This window comes from Micropterus dolomieu, linkage group LG21, assembly GCF_021292245.1.
Source record: "Micropterus dolomieu isolate WLL.071019.BEF.003 ecotype Adirondacks linkage group LG21, ASM2129224v1, whole genome shotgun sequence".
Classification (NCBI taxonomy): Eukaryota; Metazoa; Chordata; class Actinopteri; order Centrarchiformes; family Centrarchidae; genus Micropterus; species Micropterus dolomieu.
In genome coordinates this window covers 28,482,966-28,507,473 of record NC_060170.1, presented here as the reverse complement: position 1 = coordinate 28,507,473, position 24,508 = coordinate 28,482,966, and the positions used below count along the sequence as shown (strand labels likewise).

At 43.6% G+C, this 24,508-nt stretch overlaps 1 long non-coding RNA gene across 1 annotated transcript; it reads right to left on the bottom strand.

Moving 5' to 3' along the window:
• Positions 1–10,334: 10,334 nt before the first annotated feature.
• On the bottom strand, positions 10,335–10,720 carry LOC123960702. Its single transcript, XR_006822575.1, has 2 exons — positions 10,587–10,720; positions 10,335–10,484 (listed from the first exon to the last, which is right to left on the bottom strand). It is a non-coding gene; the product is annotated as an uncharacterized LOC123960702 (long non-coding RNA).
• Positions 10,721–24,508: the final 13,788 nt, after the last annotated feature.

Genomic DNA, 24,508 nt, shown 5'->3' with positions numbered 1-24,508 from the left:
GGGGGGGGGGGGGAGTAGGGGGTTAAGACTTATGTAAACGACGCAAAACACCACAAAAACACAATAATGAAATCTTGACAATAATGAGTCAAGTGATATACTGAGCAGAGAGGACATGATAAAAAGAATTGATTAGGTTCCAGTGACAACCCCTTGTGCTTGCAGCTCATCACAGAGCTGAACATACTGTTTATTGATATTGATCCTCTCTCACAAGTTTCTTTTCTATTTCTTTCATTGGTGAATTTCAAATTTTGGAAAGATGCTTTGATATTGTTAAAATGGGCCTGTAACACAAAAGTTTACCACACTTGTACTGGTCATTTAGATTGGTGTCATCATGTCAGCCAGTTAACTGCACATGTTTTTCATTGCGACTCTGAAGCTCCTCCATAAATATCCCGCTTGTGGTGTCGGAAATTGCTATTTGCATAGCTCTTAACATAGTATTGTTGCAGTGTGAGCTGTGCCTTGAATGGCAGAAGGGAAGAGGAGCAGGGTTAACAAGTGCATGGCAACAGCCAATGGTGCAAAGCCTATCACTCACAGACAGGGAACCCCAGATTTTTCAGTAAAGTGTCAAGATTATTTGGAATGTGACTTTCAGATTTTGGGAGCTCTGAAGGCCACAAGTTAAGCATCTTTCCTTTCTTTACCCTGCCTGGTACATTCCTCTCTGGTGTGGTGGAGGTAGGGAGTTGTTTTACACACACACACTGGGTTGTATCTGGATTTCATCACCACTGAACAATCCTGCTCCGAGTTAACTCACACAGAGAGAGGTAAGTGAAGCAAGAGCTCTTTAAAGTGAGAGCTGTCGCAATCAGTGTTTAAATACTGAGGTTTAAAGGGAATGACAAGGTTTGTGGTACATCAAAACCACCACGACTTTTTAAAATGAGAGCGGAAGTCACTGGTATATCTCTCAGTCATTACTCAGCTGTTTTACGGTTGAGGGTGATTTCAACAGTATTTAAGGAGAGTATAGTTTACTTGGCTACTTGGATCATCCAGCATCTGTTCACTGGTTAGCAGGTGTATTCCTGTTTAATGCAAAGCCAAATCTTTTCTCTAAAATAAACTACACCTTTGATTTACCTTTTCCTCAATTGTTACATTTGGTAATTAAATACAGATACAGTGAATGATAATTGGAATAGGACAACACTGCCAAAAGCTATTGCTGCTGTCCAGCAGCGCAGCAGCCAGATTAGAAGTAACTAAAATGTGCATCCAACAAATAGGTTTTCAGTTGCCTGATTCTGGGGCTATTTCAACAGAAACAATGTGATAATAACTGAAAGAGAAAAATATTGACAAATATCCCCTGCAATGTATGATTGTGGAGCCCCATTCGTTTATTGCCTCAGCCCCCTCCCCTCACCCCCACCTCAATCCCCCACATTACAGCCATTTACCTAATTGGATAAAACGACTCCTGGATGTAAGCCAAAGGGGTTTTATAGTCCATGTTTGCGATTCGGATGTTTGATTATAAGCTCTCTTTGATAATTACTCCCAGTTTGCTACCAGCCAGCCGGGCCCACTCTCTTTATCGCTTCCTCGCCGTCCCGTGAGCAGCATTTGTGTGTGCCCAAAATCAGCCACCGGGCTGTAAAAGGTACCACAGCATGCCTTCTGGGCCCAACATCATAGGCGTGTTTCGTGCCCAGTTTACCGAGGCTAATTATCCCTAATTCGAGGTAATGGCGTGATCAAGTGTGTGCTATTATCACAGATCCCCACTCACCCTCCTCTTTCAAACTGCTAGTCCTTCAAAGGTTAGCATTCCCTAGCTTTGTTGTGCTTCTGCTGATTGGTCTCCAGTTTCCACTTCCTCCACACTAACACATTCCATCTTTTATCCCCATCTGTTCCTTTTAGCTTGGGCACATTCACATGCATCTGAAACACAGTTAATCCATCAAGGATTCATGATTGTAAGTGAGCGAGATAGCTAGCCTCACCTGCACCGGCCCTGAGGGGGTCCTTGAAGCTGATGTGGTTATCAGTGCGCTGAGAGGGAAGGAGACATAATCCATTCTGTGGCACATGGGGGTCTTTCATCGACCTTCCCCGCTCTGAAAGAGTCTTTCCTGCAGGTCTTACCCAGGGCTGCGATATGGCCATTCCTTACCTGCCCTCCAGCCCTGCTGATATGGTCCATCTCTATTAGGTCTTGTCTGCATGCTTGAGCTCATGTCAGTTATGGAGCCTCTCTACCCAGAGGGCATGGTTGGCAACCCTGGAAGGTAAAGACCCCAAGGACATACTGAAAAGTTAGAAATTATTATAACTTAGTACACTTAGCATAGCTAGTACTGGAAAGTGCAGAAGCAGTTCTTTCCTCATTATGCTTGATCCAAACTTTTCTGCACTTTTGCTTCACACATACATTGAAAACGTATGCACACATGTTAATCATTCACATGTTTCCTTGTTGTTTTTGCCTGAAACTGAAACTGCAACTCTAATGTACAAATTACAAATTATGTTTTTGAGTTAGACAAAATAATACATATTTTAGTTGTTTTGACAGAAAAAGAAGAGTTTACCTCAGATTTTAATTACACTTTAATATGTTAATATGTTAATATGTCTAAGATGAATTCATATTGAATGCCTTTTCTGTACTTCACTTTCTGTCACACTTGCATGCATGCATATACAAACACATAAACACACACACACACGCACACGCGCACACACACACACACACACACACACACACACACACACACACACACACACACACACATGCAGCATCAGTGATTACCATTGTTCTAACCCTTTTATTTTATTTCCCTCCCCATCGTTGCCTGCTCTTTGGCAGCCTGCATGCAAATGTGGTGGGTAATGAGTAGAAAAAGTCATGGAGAAAGAGGGGGTAGGAAAAAGAGGGAGACAATTTCTATGCCTCTGAACAATCAAAAGAGTAGCACACCCCCATTCTTTGTACTTTCCTTTGGCTTTTGAGCGTTTGTGTGTGTGTGTGGTGTGTGTGGTGTGTGTGGTGTGTGTGGTGTGTGTGGTGTGTTGGTGGGTGGGGGGGTGGGGGCTGTTGCTGTCATGTGTCTGACAGATATTGAAGATAATTGTGCGCTTTCTTCGTCTTGCCTGTGTAATTCCAGTGCTGCTGCAGCTTGAACAACACTCACCTGGGCAGAAGAGGAGGGTAAGGCGGATGCGAGAGGGAGTTGCAGAGAGTGGGGGTTGGTGTTTTTGCTAAGTGGAATAGAGGAAGTACACTCTAGTTACTACTGTTAGTGAAATCTATTTTATATTCAGAGTGGATTCATTTGGGTTTTGTCCTGGTGAAAGTGTTTTCCTGCACAGAATGCTGATTGCTTCCAGGTTGCGATGGAAGAGGAGACAGTATGTACTAACATATAGGCATGTACTAACATACATTTGGGTCCTTCAGTAAGCAAACGGAGTCCCTGTGGTGCTGCAGAAGGAAAGCACATGGTGAAGTCATGGCGACCCAAGTTGCAGAACAGGTGTCCCGTTGGGTGGAATACATTTGAATGACAAAAACCCAGGAGAGGATTATTCAGGCATCTCCAAACCCTGGGTGGAGGGCATCTACTATTAATGAGATGGAGGGATTCAGATTTCCAGACCAGCTCCTGGCTACGCATGGGAGCTCTGGACTGTAAAAATGTTGACTGGGGAACAAAAGGATTCAGGTGGGTTTGTGTCCTGGAAGTTCCTCAGTGTTAGTTACGATGAACTTCTCACATTGAACACACCCAGGCACATTTTACCTTTATGCATAACACCTTCTGCAGAGTAGGCTACTGTAGGTACACCAATCTGTCTTTAAGTAAAGGCTATAAATAGCATCTCTGTGTGTCTTGTTTTGACAGTATGTGTGATGTAGATGACAGATTGAAATGGGGAAATTAAACAGAAAAAACTCAAATGTCTATAGTGTTTTAGTTTAAACACATTCATGCACACACTGCATACACAACGACAGAAAGGACACTCAAGCAAGCATAATTCAAACATGTGTGGACTTAGTAGTATAGTATAGTAGTAATAGTATGACCCAATGATTGATTGCACCCTGGAATGTGTTTAACATACTTTGCCTTGATTAAAGATACCTATCACCATCTTAGTGATCTTGATTAAGTAAATCTGCTGCAACAGCTGAACGAAAAAAGCTGAGAATAATTGTTGGTACCAAATGGTGGGAAAAAAATGAAAGAAACTGAAATTGAACTCAGCCCCTGCATCTGTTGTTTTTTTCCTAAGTTCTAGGAAAGCTGGGGAATGGGAAGAAGGCCGACTATAGCCTCGCTTCTCCTCCTCCTTTCAGCCCAGACTTCTTCAGTGCTTCCACTGACCCCTCCTCTTTTAAGCAATTCTGAAAACACTGGAATATGCAGCCAAATCAAACAATGGTTGGTCCCATTGCTAAGCAGTGTCTAGAAGGACTGGGCCAGCCTCCAAGCCTGTGGTCACTGGAAACACTGGTGAATGCTGGGATAATACTAGGCTTTAACAGAAGCAGCCCCCCTCCACCCACATATAGACACTGCGCGTGCACAGACACACACACGGACATTAAAGCGTGCTCAAGAGCAGATTTGGGCCTGCAGAGGCTTATTTGTGGATCAAACTCAACACGAGTCCTTAGCTATTGGTATACACAGCTTTAGCCTATATTCTCAGTCTCAGTCCAGAGGGGAGACCTGTTCACAGTGAGGTCAGACTGTGATGGTGGTACTGTATGAGGTGGCTCTGGTGTCTGTCCAGGAGTCTGTTCAATCAATGGCCTGCAAGTTCATCCTCTAATTACTGCAGTGGGCACCCTTGCCTTCTCTCTGCAACTTATCAATAACACACTTCCTTTTCTTCCCCGGGAGCCATAAATCTTTGGTGCTGAACCTCCTTCAGTCTCCAAGTAAACGGCCTAGAGGAAGCCTGGACACATGTGTTAACAATCGTTGACAGGTCTGCCCCCCCCCCACCCTCTGTTAAAAGCCGTTGGAGAAAGGAACATGTTTACGTTTTCTTGTTGCTCCACTGACTTAACAGCATTGCAGTTTGTCTCCCTACTTCTTGTTTCTCTGTGTCTTTACCTCTCTCTGTGTTTCCTCGTTGTGCTACTTCTCTCTCCCTCTTTCTGTTTGACTCTCTCCGTCTCGTTGTCTCTCTGTTTCTGTCTCTGTGTGGTTCTTTTCTTTGCTTTCCCCCTCTCTCTCTGTTTCTGTTTCTCTGCCAGAGGGGCTAGGATTCTGTCTAGAGTAGAGGGAGATAACCTGTAGGCCATGAATGAAGGTATTTGAGACATGGAAAAGTTTTTTTAGTTAAGGTGGGTGGGAGGGCATGGAGCTGTATTTATCACTGTATGGAAGTTGGAATATCAGGGAGAGAATGAAGCAAGTTTGAAAAGAGGAACACCCACCCAGAGCGCATGCTCATCATTCGAATACAGAATAGATACTAAATAAATAATAATCTTATGATATTCATTATAGTTTTAACAACAAAAGGAATTATGGGATCCCAATCTTAGAGCATAGGTGATTCTTGAGGGACTTCAGCGCTGTGGGGAAACTGAAAAATGAACAGTGACAACCTGTGTTCTATAGACAGAGAAAACGTAGGAGAGAAAGGCGAGTAAGAGCTAATTTGATGGACTAGAGAACTAGAGATTTGACACAGAGAAAAAAGGGCAATGTCATGACACTGCTATGCATACTGTATGTATTTGTGCACATTTGTGCCCACATGCCAGCATGCATCCACACACCATTTTTCCAATTGTCCTTTCTTCTTTCTTTCCTACATAGTTTGAGGCAGCGCTGAACAATGAGCTTGTGTAGGCTGAGCGATTCCAGCATCCAGGTGATACTCCCCAGACACATCCCAGTGTCCTGTCCTACAGCTGAGAGCTCCTATGGCTTTGAACCCAAACAGGGTGTGGCAGTCCCATTACCTGCTTGTCCTCTGCTGTCTGCTCACTCTGGCACGGTATAAGAACAGCGCTTTAAATGGACAGGTGGTGCTGTAGGCAAGTTGACATGCAGTGGTACAATATACATTCCTGTCTTACCATTGAAATTACACCAGTGTTGTACGATTTCACATTACAGGGAAAGGGTGCAGCAAATGGAGGTCATACACTGGACGCATCATGCACCACTGACGCAAATTCAAAACTCAAGAATATAATGATTGAGAAAAAACTATTGTGAATGAACACATCCTTTTGAATTCTGTTAAAATTATGGAAAAATATTACAGGTAGGAATAGTTTACCAGATAAAAATTCTTAAATGAAATGAAAAAAACACAACATAAGCATAATCATAACCAAGATTCTCTCTTAGGATTCAGAAAAAAGGCCGATGTCCAGAGTATACTCTAATATTTTCCACTTTTGTACCCAATAAAAATATAGAATTTTTTACCGTGTAAGATGATACTCTTCTACTGAGCTAGGTTGTTTTGTAGATTGTGTCCTAATGTTGTAGCAACCATGGTGTGTCTATTTTGGAGAAAAAGAAAAAATGCTTAAACAAACATGCGTAACTGTTTGTATGAGTATGTGTAGTGTCTTTCTATGTGTGTGTGTGTGTGTGTGTGCTAAGATACAGTACATATGTGCATGCCCCAGCAATGTGCAACGCATTAAGTCCTGGCAGTCCTTCCACATACATAAGTTTGATTCATATGTACAGTAGTGCTCCAAAAGACTGGTTTTCTTTCCAGGAGTTGCCAAAGATGACTCACTTTAGCACTCGGGATACTCTGTCGAAGGGACGCTGAATGCGCTTTTCAGACTAAGAGGACAAACAGGAGAACCAGTGGTCAGTGACAGCAGATACATCTTTGACAGTGAGCCTCTGCTGTGCTTCAAATACAGTTTCCTGCCTTGTTTTTGCTGGATCACAAAGCATAGCGTCTTGAGAATTTGCCCAGAATTTGCTTTCTCTCTTTTATTCCTCATGTTGTTGTGGTAAATGGCAGTGTCTGGATGTGTGTGGGAGAGAGGAGGTGAGTGCAGACTTGGCACGTGGCCTGAGTCCCCACTGTTCAGAATGCATCATGCCAAGGTTTGCTTTTAATTAGGCTGATCAAGTGTTTTGTGGGAACCGGACCCACGCTCCATGCCACTAACACATCCTCAAGCACAACACCCACTACCCCTCAGCATCCCTTTATCTTTCACATGTTTCCTTTGGAGCTTTTATCTCTTTTTATTATCATTATCACAGACACTTGCTAACTTTTTCCCTCTCTGTCTGCCAACGGATGTTTTCACTTGTAAAATGTTGAGATATCACATTAATGCTGCTATTGTTTCCTTTATCCAATCAACAAAGTCATCTTTGCTTGTATGTATTGCATTCTCAGGAAAATCTGATTTTACAACACATTAATGAGACCAATTTTCAAACTGATTTTTAAGAGTTTTTAATTATTCATGTGTATGCACAGTGGGCAATGAGTTTACTAAACGACCTTCAGAATTTCTCCAAAACTATTGCTTTGCTAAGCATAAACCGTCAGAATGTCAGAAGGCAGCGATAAGAAAAATTGTGATTTCTTTTCCTGACAAAGCACAAATGTTCAATGGACACAAGACATCTCAGCTGCACAAGTCACGGCGGCCCCTGAAAAAAAAAGAGCATTTGGCAAACTAATTTTCTTTATATATAAAAACATTAACACTTTCAGATTTGTACTTTCTTTCTTTATGTTTTGAAAGAAAACAGCACCTGTGCTCCAGCCTCCTGGAGTGTGCTGTCCATCAGCGGGATGTTGTGTGCTGCTGTTGTTCAAGGTTGCCATGGTAACTGTCCTCTTTATTTCTTAGGGGGCCCAAAGGCTTTAAGGTTGCATATTTTATGCGTGGAATGTAACTCCCAGAAAACGGGGAGGTGTTTGTGTGTGTGTGTGTGTGTGTCTGTGGAGGGTGATACAAAGTGCAAGTGGAGCAGCTGATCTTGGAGAATCCGCGTGTAAACCCATGCCTCTATGTATACACTTAACAGACATGATTTAAACTGGAGTCATAGAGTTTGGACCAAGACTTTTGCCCTTGGGCAGAAACAGACAAGTATTATGGGAAGAGTGTTGCCGAGTGTACTGCTGTGACAGTGGCACCTTTCTTCCAGTGATACATTTGCCTGCTCTCTACTGACTCCTACAGCATTTTTGCCCTCTGTGTCTGTGCTTTTATTATGAAGCTGTGAATTTAGTGAGGCAATTTTTAGATGATCAGGTAAAACCCTCACAAAAATATGTTGGGTAAATACACTTGGCATAATCAAGCCAATTAATGATACCATTTCACTGCTTTACCTGGATAGAGAGCATGATTCAATGAACAGAACTGCCTAACAAGAGCTGAAGCAAGGAGCATAAACCCCCATAGCCAACACTTAAGGCTACATCCCTTTTTGTGATCCTAAACTTAAATGTTTGAATTACTGTTTGTCACGTATCACAAAAACAAGATTTATGCAGCAGGAAAAACAATTAACTTTTTTTTTTTTTGCTAAGTGGCATCATGTTAAGTGACACATATAGGTTCATTATTTATTAACAGTGTGGACCCTCTCCAGCCTTCAGGACCCCTATAGCACCCCCTAACCCCCACCCCCCTTCGCCAAACACCCACACACACCTACAGAAACACCCAAATACACACATCCAGTCAGACACGCACACACACACAAATATGAAGTAAAATAAGTTAAAGCCTCTCATTACAACCCCAGCTCAGTATCCTCTGGGAGTCGTGGAGATGAGATCCTGAGCGGTAACATCCCAAACCCCCCTTCACCAGCACCTCACGGTCCACTGCCCAAGCCCTGCCATGAAATACAAGCTTATAGAGGTCACAGTGATTGACCTCTGTCGTAAAACGCTAAGTCTGATGCATGCTCAGACGCTGTCTATTCACAGATCCACAGCTAGCTGTAGTGTAGCCATGTGGGGCTTTGTAGAGTATGTTTGTGATTGTTTCTCAATTTGTTTGATATTCTTTCTTGAGTGGATCTGTCCAAATGGCAATATTTACTCTTCAGCACATGTGTGTCAAATATTACAAGACATTACTGCGAAGGATCTTGAAGCATGTATTTCTTTTTTTAAAAAAGTATTTTCCACAGCTAGAACGTCTGTTATTTATATGGATCATCTTTTGTGTGGACAGATTTCAGACTAAGCATACCACTGACCATTGCACAGAAATGCAAAAACTATATGTGTGGGTCAAAAAGAGTCTATACTCATGTCCTCATCTGTCACCAGTTCTGTCCCTGGTGTGTCTGGCCAGGGTGTATGAAGTCCCACAACACCGGGCTGTGTCTGAACACCATCCAAAGACCAGAACTGGCTCTGTATATAAACACTAAGAAGGAAACAATTTCCAGACCCCACTTTTTCTCTGTCCACCATACTTGTTTAGTCTCTTTCTTGTTTAATGCGTTCTGCTCATCTGGAGAGAAAAGATTTAGACATGTATATCTAGTGGTGCCATATATGATCATATATACATCCACCCTCTCTTTTCCAGGTTCCGCTCTCCCTGTCAAGGTGGATAGTAGTCACCAGGTTGGATGTTGGATATGAATACAGGAGCAGCATAGTCATCACCACGGGCATTCAGAGGAGTGGGCGGAAGGACAATAGAGGTGAGCTATCCTCAGGGGGAATCTCACAGGGGTAAATGAAGAAGGGCTATGCTGCTTTGGTTGAGAGGTCAGTGCTTAGCATGCAGGTGAACTCTTTGAGGAAGCACGTGGAAAGCCTAACCAACTTTAAGTGAAGGGTGAGAGTCAGCATTAGACAGGGCACCTTGTTTAGAGGTGCTGATGTGGAATGATACCCGGCACATACCCACCCAGTTTTGTTCACCAATTGAAATCCAGTGGAGGGCCTGTAACAGTGAAAATGTCCTCAGTAAAGATACGTGTGTGTGTGTGTGTGTGTGTGTGTGTGTGTGTGTGTGTGCAAGGTGTGTCCTAATGAAATTCAGTATTGATCTGGAGAAAATAGACTTTATACATCATTCATGCTCTCTATCAATCACACCCTGCTAAGTTTTCCAAAGCTGTTTGTTTAAGAGCGGTAGAAAGAAAAAAAAAACTCTGAGCAGGGCAATAATTACTTTGAAGAGATTGTTTTAAAGTCTTTCCTTTAGCCTTTTCTCAAGGTGTAACAAGCTTATCTGTCAAAGACAATGTCCATTGAATGGACTGCTTAATTTGAAATTGATTGAGGTTCTTTTTGGTTTAGGTGGGGACAAACTCTTTTCCGCAGACCTGATAGAGACTTGGGAAATTAAAGCTACGCCAAAAGACAGGTCACAGTAAGACAAGGCAGAATCCTTTATGGTGGGAGAAGTATCTCCCTAAAGAGATAAAGATGCATTCGTCCCTGTGGAACACCTCCTCCCAATGGTTGAGATAGTGCCATCCTCTCTTTTGTATGGTTTGGTGGATGTTAGAAAAATCCTATAGGGTGGATACAGACAAAAAGCAAAGAAAATAAACACAGGACGTGGTAACCTGACACAGGAAACCCAGTGAATGCTGGGAGTGAGCAATGAACCGTACTTCCTGTAGGACAGCACAATGGTAAGCAGTGGCCCCAGATTCTTTAAAGAGGCTGTAGTCGCAGGGACAAGGAAGGGCAGTCTGTGTCCTCCGGTCCAGTGCTGATAAGAGCATAGATAGAAATGGCATTTATGTCCCTCTCACTGCTTTGGGAAAACAAAACATTCTGAGGTTTCCTTGGTTACCCATTTAATTAAACATTGAAGAGCAAATGGCAAATGAAACCGTTCATTCCAAAGTTGTATCACATGTCCAAGGACTTCAAATTCAATTTTGTCACCAAAATTCCCCATTGTTTCTGAGACATGGAAGACTAACACTTCCATTGGGTGGGAAAAATAATATGTATTACCATATTTTCCTGTAGAAAGAAAACTATCTCAAAATTGGTCTTCTTTACAGAATTTCGCCAACATTTGGCATCTCAATGGTTTTTCCTCTGGTTCTGTCACTCCCCCCCTTCACTCATTTTGTCTCCTCCGTCAGAGATGTCCTGTAGGATTTTAGGTTTTCAGCTTTCAGACGAGTGATTCTTCTGTGGTTTCGCCATCTGCCTTTTTGAGTAGTGTGAGACAGTCCTCTTCCTTTAAGTTGATGCTGCATTCACAGCACTTTGAAAGTAGTGGAAGAACAGGATGACCATCTAAATCTATGACCATCTATGGCCCAACTAAATTGAGAAATTACAACCATGAAAACTTCAACTTTATCCGATTTGTTTTAGAACAGTTAACATTCCAACATAATGTACTTCAATTTTTGAAACAAGCATAAATGTACTGCAGCAGGTACCTTTTTTACCTTTTGTAAGAAACATTTCCTGTAGCTTAGTGGGTTGATAGCATTAGTGTAATAATTTTGACTTTTATTATTGTTGAACTGCCAAGATCTGTGGATTCACTGCTTTATTTACTGATGTGGTGATATACTGTGGCACATATACATTCAGCAAATACATAGTACTGTACTGTTACTGTAAAGATCATCATGACCCCTTGCCAATGATTGTTAATCCGCATGGGTGCAAAAGAGTGAAAATGTGAGTTCCAGTTGTATAATGTATTAGAGACTTGATGTATAGCATACATTTTCAACTGCAGGATTAACAATGGATAATGGGTAACTTTGTGTGCAGGGAATGGCGAAATTCTGGTGTACCACCACTGTTTAAAAGGTTACAGTCAGGTATAGTAGAGACCGCTTATAGTGATCACATTTACAGTGATCAACTGCTTATATGGATCAAAAAGCTTAGGACAGAATCATTCCTATAAAAATGCTGTTCAAATAATTTGCTTAAAGTAATCAAGTAGTCTGAGTCTGATTATAATTTGAACTACAGTGAGATATTTTATTTACAGTACTATACTGTATTACTGTATAGTGTATTTGAATTACAGTCTATTCTGTATCTAGTCAATATAATTCAGTAAATAGCAAAGCTTTTATCACTTTTTATTCATGTAATAAATATACAAATGTCAATTAGACAGTTGTGTGCATTGGAAATATAGACAAAGAAAAATACAGGGTACCACAAGAAAATCCTTTGGTTCATCATCTACTTATCAGTTTGACCCAGACAGACGTGACGTTCCACTGTAGTATGTTTCTGTTTTTTTGTACTATAGGTAATTCAAAAAGCTGCAACAAAAACTACAATTTGTACTTCTGAGGTCCTAACACTTTACTTGAATACTTCCAGTTTCTGCTACTTTATACATTTAATCCATGATAATTCAGAAGCAAATATTGCACTTTTTGCTCCATTAGTTTAGAAGACTTTACTGATTCAAGGAGGTAAATTCACAAGCTATCTAGCATTATATTAAGCATTTAAATAATTTATAATATTAATAATAAATAATAATTTAAACTTTCAGAAAAGGTGTCATTCTATATAATGAGTACTTTTGGTACTTTAATTATATTTTGATGTAACACGTTTGTACATTTTTGAATGCATCTCTTTCACTTGTTTATTTCTGCACTGTGGTATCGCTACTCTCACTTAACTAAAAGAGTTTTTCTTCCACCCCTGCCTAAAACCATATAAATATATATGGCTTAATATTGTCTTATTGCCGCTGATTATCCATCCATCCATAAAAAAACTCACTTTTGGGCTAAACTTTGGAAACTCAATATATTAAATATGCACACAGACTAAATATTATAAATTCATGTTGCCAGTGTACAATAATTTCCCCCTCCAAAATGGAAATGGTGTGTGACTTTCCCACCCAACTTGACATGTTTAAGGTAGTTTGTCTGTGTAAAGTGAGTAGATCAAAGGCTTACTCCAAACACAAAAATCAATCTTTTACAGATAAACATTAAAAAGAAACATTAGCTAGGTATTTCAACTTATTAATGTGAATATTAACTCTATCCAAAGTGAGCAGGGGGGGCTTTCACACTTTCCCCACCTCTCTCTCTTTCTCACACACTCTCATGCACAAACTCAATGTAAAGGAATAGTGCATGATGTCTGCAATTTTTCTATATGCCATGTATTTGTGCCTTTTCCATGATACCCACACAAACCAAATGAAAAAAAAAAAAAAGGAAGTGGTATGTCTGTGCTTCTTATCTGGATGTTTTGTTTTGTTGTTGACCCCATAGCGTGAGTGTGTATTCACGGCCAGTTCCTGCAGGCCCTCCCTGTCAAACCAGGCATGCGTGTTAGCTCGCCCACACCTATCTGTGGCATTGTCCATTCAATATGATTATCGCTGACCCACACCGCCTCCTGTCTCCGGGGCTCACATGAACCAGTGCTTCCTCCAAGGAAGGAAATGTTCGTTACCCACAGGCCAGTGTCACACGACTGCACTGTACAGACCCAAAAAGGCAAGTTTGACTGAAAAACTTGCCTTTTTGCACACTTTTTTTTGCACTTCTGCACACTAGTCTATTATATATACAGTAATTTGCTTCATTCTTTGCACTCTCACCAAGGAATCCAAATTTTGTAATCACTAAATAAAACTTTGTCTCTCTTGAAAGCTCTTACTTGTCTCCATCTCCCTCACCCTTCCCTCTCTGCACTGCTCTTGAGCACAAGACACACTGACACATGCACAAACAGTTGGGCAGTGGGACTATGAGAGGGAGAGAGGGAGATCATTTGTCTCAATCTGCAGTGATGATAGTTTATCAGAGGCTGGAGGAGTGGAGTGGGAGCAGGTGGTGGAAGCAGTCTTTGTAAAGAGGCCACAGTAATCAGATCTGCAGCTCAACTCAGAGCTGGGGGAGTCCAGTTCTGACCTACCAACCAACCAAACAATTGCACAGGGTAACTTACCCCCACCTGGATCCCTGGCTGGCCAATTTGAAATTGCGGACTCTGAGCCACGGAAGCAGGGCCTGCAGACCCTGTCTTCGACCTGGACGTTCCAGGAGGTGGAGCTCCCTGCATTCAACCTCTTAAATGTGACTTTCCACTTTAAATAAAACATATTTACTAAACTTATAGATTATAGTGGTATGTACTTGCTAAAATGGTATTTGTCTCACTTTAGACTGAGTTCATTTAATGCCATTTAATGTATCATCCATTTAACACTGAGTGGCTCATACTCATAGTCTTTATTTTTCTCTCTGACCCATCCACTTGTGGCAACAATAGATGGTCTTTCTCTCATTCATACAGTGTAGTGTATAGTAATACTGTGGTGGTTACTATAGCAACCCGCTAGTCAGACGATCTCATTACTGGCCCTTAGACATTTCTTTCTCATTCCCTCTCTAAGGAATTACCACTTTTCATTATGATTTCCCTCCCTTCTCTCCCAGCTACCCCTCCTTCTTTATCTCTGTCTCCCCCTCTCTCCCTCATCCTCCCTCCTCAAAGGTCAGATGTCCTCCATGGTGGGGAGAGAGGAAATCTGTAAAAGCGCTGAGGTCTATTCAGTAACCCCCGTCACCCACCCTACCCCCCGATTGCACCCCACAATCATTCTGTTCCTTTCTATAGCTGCAAAGAAAGGAGCTAGAAAGATGGGAGGGAAGAGAGGAGCCTTGAGTCTGCTTTTCTTTAGAGCACATTTTAAAATCTGTTTCTTTTTTTCTGCCCTTCTCTTTTCTCTCCTCAAAGCTTTCTTTTGTGTGGAAAATAGCTCCTTGAACTGATGGCGGAGTAGTGGTCTGTGTTGACTTTTTTAAAATGTTCCTGCCCAAAATCAATAGCCCCTAAACTCACACACATACATGTATTGTGTGCACATATATTTTCACACGTATGGCTGTGCACGCATACTTGAATTAGCTCATGAATACAACATGCATGCATTTATGCAGGTATAATAACACATTTACACACATTTAGCTTTGTCCAATATTCACAAAAGCACACACAAATATTTATTATTTCAATGTTATTTGTATTCAGACACCTATGAAGAAGCCTACATTCTGCTGAAAATAACTTTCCTTAAAACACCAAACTGGTGTGTTTGCATGTTTTAACATGCATTTGCATACAATTGCTGTAGAATGAATGGGATTTTTTCATATTCAAGGCAGGCTATTCACTTCGTATGGTGTGGAGATCAACTTGAAACTTGACGGTCATAGAATATCCATCACAGTGAAATTGTTTTTCTTTTATCCTGTCAAGGTAACCCCATCATTGTGTGGTGAGACTAGAAACTGCCAACTCATTTGAGAAGTCCACCTACTGATGTTGCATTTACATGATCTGAGATATGACTGTTGGCTGCTAAACAGTGTACCAATAACAAGCTCTCAGAAGCAAACAATAGGTAAAATGCACATTGTATGAAAGATGGTGTAATTTGTTATTTCTTGCTTTAAAATGGTGTTGACTTTTACAGATCAACATCAGTCAGCATGACAGTGCCTAAAAAGTGATGTCAATGTCCATAATGCAGATAATATCACCACATACACAATGGAAATCAAGGGGGGCAACTCCCAGTTGAATCCATTATTTTCCCGTGCTCCCGGCAGAGCCTGTCTTACCTCAGCCTTGATCTCCACTGTATCGCAGGCTTTCATGCTTTCATTCTCTGTCTGCTACAAAGGGACAGTGGGCACTGGGCAAATCCATAAGGCCTATTGCTCCATCACACATTGATCCTTATGGGGCTCTATTCAACTGCATTGGCCGCACAATTGATCCCCGCCTCTCTGCTGCGGTAAACATTTTACTCAGCTTGCCTCCATCCTGATCAATAGCCTTCTTTTAATAATGTATCTCATTGATCAGTTTGGCCTCTGAGTAAATTGATCAATTATTTTAATCTTCTTTTTTTGTGGTATCAAATGAGGGGCAAACTGCTCTGGGTTAAACGGTGATTCTTTCGCTCTCTAAAAGTCTCCAAATGATCTGCCCTCTTCAGAGGTTATTAGATATTGTATGTATGTTGTTTTGTAGTATATTGTTTTATTAAATCATGTCACTATGATATTTATGCAGAAAAGGCAGGAATTATCAGTGTTTCAGAGCAAGAGCGATATGCAAGTGCTGTATTTTATTGTTAGTTCTGAATAGGATGTCATTAATAACTTCCTTTTTATTATTTACTGGAGAGAAGATAAAACAGACAATTTCTTATGAATGCTCTGTGTAAGGTGGTATTATTGCTGTGTGACTGGCTGCGCGCTGATCAGGCTGTATCTCCCCACCTTCGTCCCCCTGATGGAGTTCAAGGGCACTGGTCATCAGCATTGGTAAGGTAAATGAACTCCACCCACCACATCTCATTACTAGTCCTAATTACCTTGACAAGTCAGCATTGGCTTGTGTGTGTGTGCGTGTGTGCCCCTCTTGATTTCACAGACACAAACAAAGCTGTAAGAGCACACAGGAGCACGCACACATTTATTCTTGGCACAGACATAAACATACACTCAATGCACAGACATAAAACAGTGAAGCAACGGATCAATATCCAGCTTGTGTCCCTGACTTCATGGAAGGCAGCAGAAAAGGTATTTGAAATCCAAAGATTTATCAGAGGCAAGAGAAAATAGGGAGGAGGTAAAGTCTTTGTTATTTTGACCTTGCTGCGATTTATCTTCTGTAGAGATATTTTCCCAGATTGGCCAGGATACTACAGGCTAATTTAAAATGGAACAAAAGAAAGGCAGCCACTCAAATACTTGATCATTACACATATGAAATCCCTTCGCTTATGCTAATGAACACAAGCATAAACATTCATTTCTGTCAGATTCTCTTTGATCTGCCCGTGTTTCCGTCAGGATTGTCTGTCTCTGCTTTGCCTTCCTGTGGGCTAGGGGATGGATGATTCCCATGGCAATCAGCAGCTGATCAGGTGTGGTGAGTGTCGCCATGTTGAGCGCTAGCTCATTAAAGTCTCATCTTCATACCCTTCCACCCCCACATATCTGAGATGACGTGACAGAGCCCAAGGCACTTTAAACACCCCCCACCTACCCCTCCCTCCCCCACGCTAGCCACGCCAAAATGCTCTGATGATCATCTGTCACTTGCGTACAACGTTCCACTACTGTTTGCTCGCTCTTCCAGAACACAGGTGTGAAGTATAAGCAGAGCGGGGCAGAACTTTTTCTATGATGCAAACGCTCGCCTTTTCACGCTGTTGTCATGCACCATCCCAGTGGATGCACTTCACTTCCCAGATGATGTTAATGTTTGACAACTGCTACAGACATTAGCAAAGATATCAAACCATAGAAAGGATTTTATAGGTTTTTATATGCTTTTTAAACATCGTATGATTTGTTGGGTTTGTAAAGAGATGTATGAATCTCACTTAAAGCTACTTTCAAATACATATGGGCAAAATTGAAATTAATAGAAGGCTGCTGGGGACAGTGTAAGGTTTGTGTGTGCAAACATGAGAACATGCATCTATGTGTGTGTTTGACCGCGTTGGTGTGCGCTATTGTGTGTCTATAGAGAGAGCGCTAATTGTAAAGGATGTGGCAGGTTAAGATAAGGTTATCTAGACGCAGTGAAACGTCTGAGAGAGAAGGCCAGGGCTTGCAGACAGAATTAGATTGATTAGAGGAGCCATATTTGGGCCACAGTGCTATTTCCAGATAGCCCTCGGTGAGCCTCATCCCCTTCGCCTGGCATGGCTCTGCTTTCGTACTCACTCTCACCCCAAGCTCTCTCTCTCCCTGACACTCCTGCTGTGCAGCAGGACAGCTGATAGTGCCACAAGCTGTCACTCACACGCTAACTGACTAGCCACTGCAGGGCTGAGATAGTCCCAAAGAGTCCCCCTCTGACATCCATAGTGAGAAAAAAAAGAATAATTATAAGCAACAATGCATGCACCGTTGCAAGAGAGAGTTCCTTTCTGATTGCAAAATTGTGGTCTCTGATTAAACTTTTAAGGCTCAACACTCAACTTCAAATTCAACTTCATGTGTAGTAGAGTGTAACTTAGCCTAATGTTTTTCATCTCCATTCCGCCCCCTTTTCTGGTCCTGAGACCTCGAGGTAAACTGATTCTTGGCACAACTCTGTAGTTTATAGGAGAAAGAAATTCTCATCTTATAGACTTCATTTTAGATGAGGAAGTGGCGAGGAAGTCAATCCCCAAAAATCCAGCACTCAATTCCTGCCATCAGGATCCTCCATTAGCCAAGCATTAGAAACAAATTAACTCTTCTCAGCTGAATGGCTTGTCAGAGGAAGTGTAGGAAAATCCTCTATTAGGCAGGAGTTAAGTGCCTATTGGAAAGCTGGAGATGGAATCCTGCCTAATAAAGGAATAGTCAACCATTGGAACGCCGGCTGAATGGAGGAGAAGAAGTGCTAATTAAGAGAACAAAGTGTCGTCTTACAGGCTGGTCCATTAATGTGAGTTTTAGGGCTCATCTCACTGGCATCCCCTGATTTTCTGATTATGAATATAGGGTTGTATGTGATTGCGTGTGTGTACTCTTCATATACAGAGTGATAAAATTTGTTTATTTCGGATAGTGATGACAGTGTGTAAACAGATAAATAATGAATCTTCATTGCTCCCAGAGGCCACACTTTTTTAGACTAGTCTCATCTCTGAATTTGACATGTCGTAAGCCATGCAATGAACACGCTGCTCTGAAACTATTTGGGGCGTTATGTCTCAGATGAGCCGAGCCAACTCAAACCACAGCTCCAGTCTCCTCTGCCTCACAAATGCTGAGCATTTTCCAATTTTCAAACTGAGAAAAGTGAGAGGGATGGCGAAATAGCGTCATGGACCGAACCGGGAGGAGACTCAAAATAAATTCACGCAGGTTTGGCTGAGTATGGGCTCCATCTCTGTTTATCTTAGTGAGAGTGAGCATGGGAGCCCAGTGATGAAATCAAAAAAGGGAGGAAAAAATTAAACAGAGTTGAACAGGCCAGTGTATTTGGCTGGGGTTGCCATGGTAACAGAGTGCATGGATGCAGATAAACAGCACGTTGAGTACTCAGGGAGGAATGCAGCCCTTCTGCCTGCGGTTTGGAGAGGACGTTAACACTTCTCTTTCTCAACAGCTTCACCACTCAACAACATATGGGATTGTGGGGGGAGCAGGAGTGGAGATTGCACTTTAATTGCGTACATCCAGGGATAAAAGGGAATGTGTAGGAATATTTGGAAAACTGCGAAGAAAAAGGGAGCGATGTGTAATGGTCGATTGCATATTATGGCACAAGTTCTTTCAGTGTTTTCCCTTTACAACTGGAATCAGAGAGATAGAGAGAAAAATTGGGAAAATCTAAAATGAGAAACAGAAAAACGATTACAGAATATAGGCTCTATCTCACACAGGCTCCGCCCTCTGCTGGACTCTATGGGTACTACCTCCTCCAATCACACGCACGCACTTGCCCACTGAAATTTTATCGTGCATGTAGCCGACCAATAGGACGTCACTACCGATACGTGCGTGACGTATAAATAGCAGTGTCCCTACTGCCTCAGCATCCTTTTTTCTTCAGCAAACGGCGAACTGCTCACTGAACTCATGACCTCCACGGATGGAGTCGCCACTTCTAGAAAATTATCTTTGCACCCAGGCGAGGTGACCCATGTCCTGCCCAGACGAGTCCAGGCCCCCCGCCAGCCGACCTGCGGCTGGAGAAGGGAGCGACTGGCCAAGTGACCGTTATGGAGGGAGAGAGGCCTGCTGACGCTGCCACAATCCCCCGTCTGGTGTTCAAGACGCCATTGTTTTACATGTGCTGCTTGTGTAAAACTATGGCAAGGCTTTTGAGAATGTGGAAACCGTTTTTTGAGTAAAACATGTTAATTACATTCCTCAAAGAGCTAAGTTAACTTCTCTCATCAAAGAGCTAAAGTTAACTCCTGGGGTTCGCCCTGCGGCCTTGTGTTCACGAAGCCACTGTTCTAAAATGTGCGGCTTGTGTTACACTGTGGTGAAACACATTACATTCTTAAAGTGCTAATTCCCCGCCACCAACCCGATCCCATTGAGCTAGCCGTGTTGAATGCGCCGCTGTGCTCACCGCCGCTAAGCAAACGGTTCGCCCCGCGGCCCACGCCGCTCTCCCGGTCAGAACCGAGTGAGATGGTAGGTGAGGCTCCGGCGTCCACTTCGCTAGCCTGTCCGCCAAGTCCGTGCGGCCATATTGGTACGCCTTTTCCAACTCCGGCCGTGGTGCGTTCTAAGACACCACTGCTGGTTCAACCTTTTGAAAACGGCCCATGGTGCGTTCAAGGACACCACAGCCTTTTTCGATTGCAGCCCTTGGAAAAAGTCTAAGCCTTGTTATTACCTTATTATAACAAAGGGGTGACAGAGGGACAGGGGCTGATGCGCACCACCAGACCTCCTCCCTCCGTTATGTGTCCAGCATGCATTTATTTGTGTTTCATGTGCTGCTGTGTACACACTGAAAATGCTGTGAATGTTCAACTGATTAAATACAGTACATTCCTAAAGAGCATTCTCCTCCCCACCGAACCCCCTCCATCTTCGGCTCGGTGCGTAACAGGCTTCAGTCTCCACAAAACTTCACGTTCACCGAAGCTAAGCTAATGATCCGACCTACGGCCCACACTGTTCTCCTTGCTAAGCTCGAGAGAGACAGTGGGAGGGCCCGGGTCTTTGCTGCGCTATTCAAACCACTGGGACAGAAGCCCATGTCCCACGTCGCTCTCCTGGTGGCATCCAAGTGAGGCGGTAGTAGGACCTGGGCTTCCTGGTTCGCCTACATTGCCTGACAGCCGAATGAAGGGCTGCTGCCATGACGGTGACACAATGCAGCAATGCGAGCTAACTCTGCGTTCCCTGTGCACTCACGACAGTGTCCTCGGGAACACTGCTAGCTCACTGACAGTGTGAGTGTTCCTAAAACACACAATGACATTGTCGACATATGCTCAACCGAACCAGCGCAGCGTTCAGCTGACTAGCTGTGACGGCATGAGTCGAACGCCAATCTAGGTCAGATATAGCTGGAGAGACGCAACCAGACAACATGTCTCTTCCAGTGGTGCGGCCCGTGGCACTTTATCACAGTGAACAGCGGATCATTCTCCCAGTAGCAGCTCGCTGCAGTGGAGAGGAGGATGCCCTGTCCTGACTCGGCTTCACTTGGCAGCTGTGTTGACGCGCTCACGGTGACACTGTCGCAGGTTGAGCCGTCATTGGAGCAGCGAGCTGTGGTGCTTTCAAAGACACCAGGAAGCAACCGAACAGAATGGCGACACCGCTGCATGCTGACAAGCTGGGTAGACAGCATTCTGAGACGAGGCTACTCTCTTCAGTTCTGCTACATACCACCAGTTTTCCTGGACATAATGGAAGCCAGTCTATCCTCTCAAAAGGAAGTGGACTTCCTGGCCGCCAAGATCCAGCAACTTCTGCTGAAGCAGGCTGTCTTAGGGCATCTCTGCGCATGACATGCACAGAGGTCTTGCACCATGTACTTTTGGTCCCCAAAAAGACGAGAGGCTTCTGAGCCGTTCTGGATCTCGGCCACCTGAACCAGCATAATGGACAAGAGGGCGTTTCCACATGCTGATGATCAAGAAAATGCTGGAGCCAGTGCAGCCCCGGCAACTGGTTCAGCCTATTTCATGTCGAGGTGACACAGTAACAGGGAATTTCTAGGCTTCTCCTCTCAGGGCTCCCCGTCCACTACTCGCTAGCCCCCACACACTCAGCAAATGCATCGCACTGCAATCGTTGTGCGAGAAGGACATGAGGGTTCCTTTCTACTCACGACCTCATGGTCATGGAGAGATTGAAGCCTTGAGTGATCTCCACACAGCCCAGTTGATTTTGCACCTCAACAGCCTGGGGTTGCGATCAGTTGGGAAGAGAGCTCCCCCAGCCGCTGCAGTGAGTGGAGTATCTGGGGATTGTGCTGAACTACAACACTCCAAGAGCGTATCTGTGCGCGTCGCTTGGTGGTCCACAGGCTGCAGCAGGGGACAGCTGTCAGTGATGCTGCTGTTGGGCCTCAGGGCAGTAGTCCATCATGTGGTTCCTCTGGGCTTGCTTCATATGCGACGGCTACAATAAAACTCTAGTGCAGGAGGACCTGCGATTCTGAATGTCTCTCACTGTTTGGCAGCGCGGGTGCTGCTTGGCAGGGTGTCTTCATCCGTGTCAGTCTTCATAGATGAGTCTCTCACAGGATTGGGAGGGACCTGCCAGGGGAGTGCAGTGAGTGTTGTGGCTCCCCGAGGAGAGCCGAGGGTGTGTGTCTAAGAGATCTGCACAATGACATCTTGGCCCTTACTGTGCCCGTTTGTGCGTTTCTATCTCTCGGATATGTCGGGCTCCTTCTCAGGATCCAGCTCGCAAGTGCGACCTATGATCTGAAAAGCGAGGATCTGGTGACTACTGGGTGTAGAGGGGGAATATACACTGGCAGTGCCTGACATTCCAGTGAGAAGTCAGGGCAATCCAGGTGTTAATGGTCAGGCCAAGCCCCTATTGGTCCAGCGACCTTCTCAGGGGTGTCCCACCATTCTGTCACTAGGTGATGTGGTGGTCGGGGCTTTGGCCGGCCTGTGGCCGACCGGGTTGGTGTGGTGGACTTTGGCTTGTCGCGGCTAGGGCGGACAGTCATCGGGCTCCACCCACTGTACCCATAGAGTCCAATAGAAGGCGGAGCCTGTGTGAGATAGAACGAAGGTTACAATATGGTAACCCTAGTTCTATAAGCGCAGGCAGAGCCCTCTACCGATGAGCCCTGCTGCTCTGACGCTGTCTGCTGAAGATGCGGTCGGATGCTGAGGCAGTAGGGACACTGCTATTTATACATCACGCATGTATTGGTATCGACGTCCGATTGGTCGGCTACGTGCACGATAAAATTTCAGTGGGCAAGTGTGTGCGTGTGATTGGAGGAGGTAGTACCCATAGAGTCCAGTAGAGGGCTCCGCCTGTGCTTATAGAACTAGGGTTACCATATTGTAACCTTCATTCTTCCATTTCCTAGTTCTCAAAATGAACGTTTGACTCTTCTGGATGGCCTTCTCCGGTACAGAAGATTGCACTTTGAGCAGCCTGTAAAGTAAGTGAAGTAACATGTCATCATTCCTCGCACAGTGCAATGATCTGAACGAATGAAAAAAAAAAGCTTTGATTTGTTCAGTCATATTAAAAGTTACAAGGGCAGGTAGGAGTTATGGATGAGCAGGTAGGAATGGTGGCAAGTAGAAAGAGAGAGTGGGAGAAAGGGGTAGATGGTAAGGAGAAGCCAATTTGGTGAGGAATGGTGGCTGTGGCTTGCTGATAAGAGGCTCTCCTTCTCAGCTCCCCCTGACAGAATGGGGAGGCCTTGTCTGTCGCCCCATTAGCAGCCATACCTACAAGGCCTTGCCTTTTCTACTTGGCCAGCCTTCAATAGGGGAAAAATGGAAAATGGCTATTTAACCAGTGATTACCTGATTGAAAGGTACCTGTCATGGGAGGGAAGGGGCCAGGAGAATAGAAGGGATATGTGGGGGAGGATAGGAATGAGATTTTGGTTCTGTCTCTGTAGTGAGATGAACGTGTTACTGTGAGATTAAACCAGGAGTGCATGTTTATTAAAGCCATGTAGGGGGAGGGGGGATTATAGAAAGCTGGACGGGGGGTCGGCAGTGGGAGAACCAAAAGCTTGGAGCTCGGTTGAGAGCAAGAAAAAAACGAGCCTGCCTATGCTTCCTTACTTCTATGCATAACATCCTACTCTTTTTTTTTGTCTTTCTAATATTTTATTTATGTACTGTATTCAGATAGTTTGTTAGCGTTTCATGCAAAGCTGGTTGAGTAGTCCACAAATCATCCCAAGAATAGATATGCCATGCTTAGCTGTGGTCTCTTCTAATCAGAAAAACAATTCTCCTGGTATTACTGTTAATCAGTGCGCTGCTTCGTCACTGGAGAGCATTCACCTGTAGTTGCTTTTCTAGCATAATGGCTGCTTTTATTTCCCTCTCTAATTGCTTATTGTATCTGCCCCTCTGGCTCTTTGTGTCCACAAGTTACTCTTATCACCTCACTGTTCTCCACCAGTGTCACGCAAACCACAACACTTCTGCCTGGATCTTGCGAGGGATGCCCTGAGCCACAGCATTTTTAATAGTCCCTGTAGGACTGGCCCACAGTGCCAAATGAGTGGCTTTATGGAAGCTATTATTAGTGTTTACTCACTGGCACACCGGGTCGACGAACGTCCTGTGTCTCTCCATGTGCAGTGAGGCACTGCAACCCTGACTTCTGATTTTAATGTTATGGGTAACATTATGGCTCCGTCTCTTTGCTCAATCGTTAACTATGTGACCATTTTATGGGGTATTAATTGAGTTGTAATTTTGACTCAATGAAACCACGTAAGAGTTTAATGCTGTTTTAACTCTGGATCTAATTGAAAACAGGCACTAAGCTCTCACGCTTGACACAGTGTCCAATATGACAGAGATTAGCTGTTTTTAAAGTAATGTGTATCATTTATTCTTCAC